General features: G+C 45.4%; 1 pseudogene; it reads left to right on the top strand.

The window, feature by feature from the left end:
• The first annotated feature begins 4419 nt into the window (after positions 1-4419).
• Positions 4420-6235, top strand: LOC115848364 (tyrosine-protein kinase RYK pseudogene; annotated as a pseudogene).
• Positions 6236-7297: the final 1062 nt, after the last annotated feature.

Raw genomic sequence — 7297 nt, 5'->3', positions numbered from 1 at the left:
AATAGTCTTAACCAGTAGTTGAAATTTCTTTCTTTGTAGTGCTAGTAATTTAACTATTTGGTTTGGTTATCTACTGTTGCACAACAAATGATCCCAAAGACGTTGAAAGATAAACTACCACAGGTTCTGTGGATCAGGAACTCAGACAGGACCTAGTCATCTCTCTTCCATAACTGAGGCCTCTTGTTCTGAAGATTCAAAAGCCTGGGAATGCCTTGAAAGGCTGAGGGCTGCAATCATCTGGAGGCTTCTTTATTCACATGTGAGGCACCTGGGCTGAGATGACGCCAAGGCTGGGCTCAGCTGGGCTGTCAGCTGGTGCCAACACTTGGCCTCTCCCAAGCTTGGCTTTTCCCAGCATGGCGGCTGGGTTTCTAGAGTGAGGACCCAGTAAAGAAACTTCTGTAGAGTGAGTGGTCCAAGAAAACTGGGGGGAATCTGCATAGCCTTTCAGGACCCAACTCCAGAAATCACATGGCATCATTTCTGTCATACTCTATCAGCTGAAACAGTCATAAGCCCACTGGATTCATTCGGGAGACAGAGCGGCCGCCTCTTGACAGGAGGTGTTTCCAAGCATTTTGGGGCCTGTTTTAAAACCACCACATAGCTTCAGATTCCAGTGGGAGCTGCTGCGCCTCCAGAGTTCCCCAGGTGAGCTGCTTCGCTATCGGCATGATAACTGAATGAGTGCAGGGTAAACTATTGTCTGGCATTGCAGTCTGGACAAAGTGCTTTAATATTCTTGCTTTTCCAAAATTCTTTCCCAGCATTCTTTTTTTTTGTTTTTTTGTTTTTGTTTTTGTTTTTGTTTTTGCAGTACGCGGGCCTCTCACTGTTGTGGCCTCTTCTGTTGCGGAGCACAGGCTCCGGACGCGCAGGCTCAACGGCCATGGCTCACGGGCCCAGCCACTCTGCGGCATGTGGGATCTTCCCAGACCGGGGCACGAACCTGTGTCCCCTGCATCGGCAGGCGGACTCTCAACCACTTGAGCCATCAGGGAAGCCCCCAGCATTCTTATCTCTAAAACAAAATGTGTAGTTTGACCACCTCATTTGTGTTTTTAGAGCTTTTAAAGGGCTCGATTCTCTTCTGTATTTTCTGCGGAGCATTCCAAATATATCATTTGTTTTGGTGTTAGGGAAGGAAATGTTTCCTCTGGCTGTCTAGCCTCCGTTTTTTTGTATTCAGTGGATAAACCGGTTGGGGTTATAGTCTGTGCAGGGCAGAGCAGAGTGTTTTTGACACCCCTCCAGCTGTAGTAGCTGCAGGAGGCCCCTTCAACAGTGTCCTCACCAGGTGGAAGTAGCCAGTGAACTAGGCAGGTTCCTACCCTCGTCTCCCCAGTACCAGATACCAACCCTTTTACATAATATTGGCTACTTCTGTTTCATCCCTGGCAACCTTCCCGTGCCTGTCCTTTGCTCACTCTTCTATTAATTAATCTCTTTGCATTTCTTTAAACAAAGGTTCTTTTTATGTTTACATAGCAACCCTATGCTTTCTCGTTTTAAAATGGAACATTTAAAAACAGTTTTGTTTTTACTTTTTTCTTTCATTTATATTTTTCTGTATCTCTAATTTCCACAATAAACATGTGTACTTTAAAAATAAATGCACACTCATTAGGATGGCCAGTATGTAAAAAAAAACCCAAACAGGAACCAATAAAGATTGGTAAATTGGAGAAATTGAAATCCTTTTGCAGTTGCAATGGAGAAAAGTTTGGTATAATAGTTCCTCAAAAAATTAAAAATAGAATTACCATGTAATCCAGCAATTCCACCTTTGGGTATATATACAAAAGAACTGAAAGCAGGGACTCAAAGAGGTATTTGTACACCCATGCTCATAGCATTCTTTACATTAGCCAAAAGGTGGGAGCCACTCAAGTGTCCATCAATGGATAAATGGGTACAGAGTTTCAGTTTCACAAGATGAAAATAGTTCTGGAGGGCTTCCCTGGTGGCGCAGTGGTTGAGAGTCCGCCTGCCGATGCAGGGGACGCGGGTTCGTGCCCTGGTCCGGGAGGATCCCGCGTGCCGCGGAGCGGCTGGGCCCGTGAGCCATGGCCGCTGAGCCTGCGTGTCCGGAGCCTGTGCTCCGCAACGGGAGAGGCCGCAACGGTGAGAGGCCCGCTTACCGCAAAAAAAAAAAAAGAAAAAAAAGAAAAGAAAATAGTTCTGGAGATTGGTTCCACAACAACGTGAATGTACTTAACACTACTTGAACTGTACACTTGAAAATGGTTAAGATGGTAACTTTTATGTTACTCCTTTCTCTTTGCATTTACTATGTCAATCAGATTTGGTGTCAGTTCTGCTAGCATTGTAAAAGGAGTTGGAAAACTTAAAAAAAAATTTTTTTTAGAGCACTCCCACATGCCTCACAGATTGTATGTAGCTTTAAGGAATCATTCAGATTATTCTCTGGACTCCCTTCCTCCCAGCTATCACTGCTAAAATTTTCCACCTCTACAGGGCTGAGACAGACCAGGTTTTTTTTTTTTTTTTTTTGTGTGTGTGTGTGTGTGGTACGCGGGCCTCTCACTGTCGTGGCCTCTCCCATCGCGGGGCACAGGCTCCGGACGCGCAGGCCCAGTGGCCATGGCTCACGGGCCCAGCCACTCCGCGGCATGTGGGATCCTCCCGGACCAGGGCATGAACCCGTGTCCCCTGAATTGGAAGGCGTACTCTCAACCACTGCGCCACCAGGGAAGCCCGGGACCAGGTTTTCAGTGGTGCCACATCTTAGGAGAGCACAAGGGCAGATCCTTCAGAGTAAGGGAAGGGTGAAGGTCAGCCCTGTGCTCAGACTGTTCCCTCCCGTAACCTCTCACCTATCCCTTCCTCCTCCCTGCAGAAGATCCACACAAAATTCCAGCTCTTATCCATCTCTTTCTCTTCCTCCAGAGACCTCCACACTGCCTTTGAAGGCTCTTGGAGCATGCTTGTTTATTGGCTTTGTGTACCTATGTGTTCCTAAACTCTCAGCATTATCAACTCCAATCTCACTTCTGTGCCCTCAGGGTCCTATGGAGTGAGCATCTGCCCAGCCTGCCAGCTACCCCATAGTCCCTTACCCTAGCTTATGACAGTAAAGACCTCAGCATTTTTCTTGTTTCTCAGATATTCCAATTTCCTCTCTTTACCTCAGAACCTGCTAGACTCACTACTCCCATACCCTCTGCCACCAGCACCACTACCCCCAACACACACACACACACACACACACACACACGCCTTTTTCCCTTGAACTGAGTAACTCCTATCCACTTTTCAGATCCTAGATCTCAGTTCCTATTTATTTATTTATTTATCGGCCATGCCACGCAGCATGCGGGATCTTAGTTCCCCGACCAGGGATCGAACCTGTGTCCTCTGCAGTGGAAGTGCAGAGTCTTAACCACTGGACCGCCAGGGAAGTCCTTCTAAGTTCCTATTTTAAGGGAACCCTTCCCAACCCAGAATATGCCAGACTCCTTGATGTATGCCTAGAACTCAGTGTGCCTAGTTTTAGAGATTTACAGTGTTTGTAGTTAAATATTTATATGATCATTTGATTCATATTTGCCTTCTCCACTAGACTGTAAGCACAGGAAGGCCATGACTGTGTGTGTCTTGTTTCAAATTTTATCCCGGGTGCTTAGCACAGTGTAAGCATTCAAAAAATATTTGTTGAATCAATATAGTACTGTAAAGATAAGTTGTGAGCCTATTCTATATTACACTGGGTCAGGTATTGAAGGGTAAAGGGTTTAATACATAACACCTTATTTTTCACCTGCCCGAGTTTGGAACAAACTTGGAGATAGATGTAGGAGTCAGGCAGATAAAGATAAAAACAAAACAAAACAAAACTTTGTATCAAAGAGAAATGGCATAATAAATACCATTTCCAGTCAAAAGGAATGGGAACTTCTTGGAGAAACGGCTGCTTCCAGGTCTGGAGAAGGAAATATATTATATGAGCTTAAAATATCTTGTAGCAGAAATAAAGACACTATTTAAAAACTAACGGGGATATATGGAAACAACACAAGAGCTGGTTTCAAAAAGACAAATGACAGAAATGGATCATAATTTGATAAATAAACAAGGAATCCCTGAGTCCATAGTCATACTCAAAAAAGCAGGCAGTGAGGGGAAGGGAGGAAAGCTCTTTTTTATAAAAGAACTCCAGTTAAAAATGTGGAAGGAGGCCCGCCTCCCGCAGCGGAAGATGCGGCCGAGGAGGAGGTGGCGGCGGCGGCGGCGCGCTCCCACGGTTTGAAGCGGCGGCAGGCTGCCAGAGGCCGGCGGCGCGATGAGCTGGGCGGCCGCCTCCGGCTCGGGGCTGTGAGGGGCTCGGGGCCGGGGGTGGGCGGCGGCGGCGCGGCGGGCGGCCCACGCTTCTCCTCGGCGGCGGCGGCGGAGGCCATGCGCAGGACGGCGCGGCCGCTGGGCTGGGGCCGCCTCCCGTGGACCCACGGCCTGAGGGCCCTGCCGTCGCCCCTGCCCCGAGGCCGCCGGCGCTGCCTCCCGCGTACGCGGGGCCTGGCGTGAGCGTCTACCTGAGAGAGGACGAGGTGCGCCGGCTCATCGGTCTTGTTGCAGAACTTTATTATGTGAGAAATGATCTTATTAGTCACTACGCCCTATCCTTTAACCTGTTAGTACCCAGAGAGGCAAATTTCCTGCACTTCACTTGGCATGCAAAGTCCAAGGTTGAATATAAGCTGGGATTCCAAGTAGACAATTTCCTGGCTATGGACGTGCCCCAGGTCAACATTTCTGCTCAGGGGGAAGCTCCACGCACTTTATCAGTGCTTCGGGTCGAGCTTTCCTGTACTGGCAAAGTAGATTCTGAGGTTCTGATACTAATGCAGCTCAACTTGACAGTAAATTCTTCAAAAAACTTTACAGTCTTAAATTTTAAACGAAGGAAAATGTGCTACAAAAAACTTGAAGAAGTAAAAACGTCATCCTTGGACAAAAACACTAGCAGAACTATTTATGGTCCTGTACATGCAGCTCCAACCACTTCTACGCGTGTGTTTTATATCAGCGTAGGGGTTTGCTGTGCAGTAATATTTCTCGTAGCAATAATATTAGCTGTTTTGCACCTTCTTAGTATGAAAAGGATTGAACTGGATGACAGCATCAGTGCCAGCAGTAGTTCCCAAGGGCTGTCTCAGCCATCTAACCAGACGACTCAGTATCTGAGAACCGACACACCCAACAATGCAACTCCTATCACCAGCTCCTCAGGTTATCCCACCTTGCGGATAGAGAAGAATGACCTGAGAAGTGTCACTCTTTGGAAAGCCAAAGCTAGGGTGAAGGATATCGCAATATCCAGGGAGAGGATAACTCTAAAAGATGTACTCCAAGAAGGTACTTTTGGGCGTGTTTTCCATGGGATTTTAGTAGATGAAAAAGATCCAAATAAGGAAAAACAAGCATTTGTAAAAACAGTTAAAGATCAAGCTTCTGAAATTCAGGTGACAATGATGCTTACTGAAAGTTGTAAGCTACGAGGTCTTCATCACAGGAATCTTCTTCCTATTACTCATGTCTGTATAGAAGAAGGAGAAAAGCCCATGGTGATATTGCCTTACATGAATTGGGGGAATCTTAACTTGTTTTTACGGCAGTGCAGATTAGTAGAGGCTGAAAATCCACAAGCAATTTCTCAACGAGACCTGTCCGCATGGCTATTCAGATTGCTTGTGGAATGAGCTATCTGGCCAGAAGGGAAGTCATCCACCAAGACCTGGCTGCTAGGAACTGTGTCATGGATGACACACTTCAAGTTAAGATCACAGACAATACCTTCTCCAGAGACTTGTTCCCTATGGACTCTCATTGTCTGGGGGACAACGAAAACAGGCCAGTTCGGTGGATGGCTCTTGAAAGTCTGGTGAATAATGAGTTCTCCAGTGCTAGTGATGTGTGGGCCTTTGGAGTGACGCTGTGGGAGCTCATGACTCTGGGCCAAACGCCCTACGTGGACATCGACCCGTTGGAGATGGCCGCGTACCTGAAAGATGGTTACCGAATAGCCCAGCCGATCAACTGTCCTGCTGAACTATTTGATGTGATGGCTTGTTGCTGGGCCTTAGGTCCGGAGGCGAGGCCCAAGTTCCAGCAGCTGGTCCAGTGTCTCACAGAGTTCCATGCAGCCCTGGAGGCCTACGTCTGACTCCTCTCACAGTCCCCCAGCGTCAGGAGGAAGGAGCCTGCCAGGGCTCACTTGTAGCCAGTCACGGCTGCTGCATACGCCACGCAGCACCACAGAAGCACATTTGTCTTCCAGAACACCGTGCCTTGGGAATGCTTTAGAATCGGCACTATCTAAGGCAGACTTAATGATGTCAAATATTTTCTAGACATCACTTTCATTAGGTTGAACTGAAAATGTTTTTGTAAATTTTTTGGCCAAAAATTTTTTTAAACATAGTTAACTTTGGACTAGGGGTACATTCTTACAAAATAAATAAACAGTTTTTTTAAAAAAAAATGTAGAAGGAATGATAGAATTAGAAAATCACTATTTGCAAACACCACTACTGCAAATCACTATTTGCAATCAGTAATAACTGATTATCCATGGTTGCTAAAACCATGGGTATAAGTTTGTTGGGGAACAGGATATTCGTATGGGCTCACAGTATCACCCAACAGGTTACTTATTAAGTATAAAGGGAAAAGATACCTTTAAAATGAAGAGATCTGGTGGGCACCACGTTAACCAAAGTGATTAAATCCAGCATCGGAGATACTGGAACAAACTGACATTGTGTTCTTACTGATGTGATGCAATTGGAAGCATACGACATCACAAACCTGGTATTCATGCTAAATATTTAACATGAATTAATCATAAGGAAGCATCATTATGGTGTATTTTATGACACAGTCTGGCCTTTTCAAACTTGTCAGTGTCTTCTGAAAAGGAGGGAGATTATTCTATAGATTATAGATAGTAAAGAGACAAGACCAGTAAATGCAGTGTACGGTCTTTAAAACAGGTATAAAGGAACTTTTGAGGTAAACTAGGGTAATATAAATATGGAATGTATAATAGATAATAATGTATCAATGTTAAACTTCCTGAGGGTAAAAATTGTATCATGATTAAGTAGAAAAATGCCTTTGTTCTTAAGAGATACCTATTGAACTACCTACATTCAGCCAAAAAAGAAAAAAGGAAAAAAATAAGAGAGAGAAAGATGACAAATGGAACACAGTATTAACAACTGATGAATGTACTGAATGTATGTGGTGAGTATATATGCTTTGAACTTTTTCCAAA

The sequence above is a fragment of the Globicephala melas genome, chromosome 3 (genome assembly GCF_963455315.2).
Source record: "Globicephala melas chromosome 3, mGloMel1.2, whole genome shotgun sequence".
In the NCBI taxonomy this organism is placed as follows: Eukaryota; Metazoa; Chordata; class Mammalia; order Artiodactyla; family Delphinidae; genus Globicephala; species Globicephala melas.
This window is presented reverse-complemented; position numbering and strand designations above follow the sequence as displayed.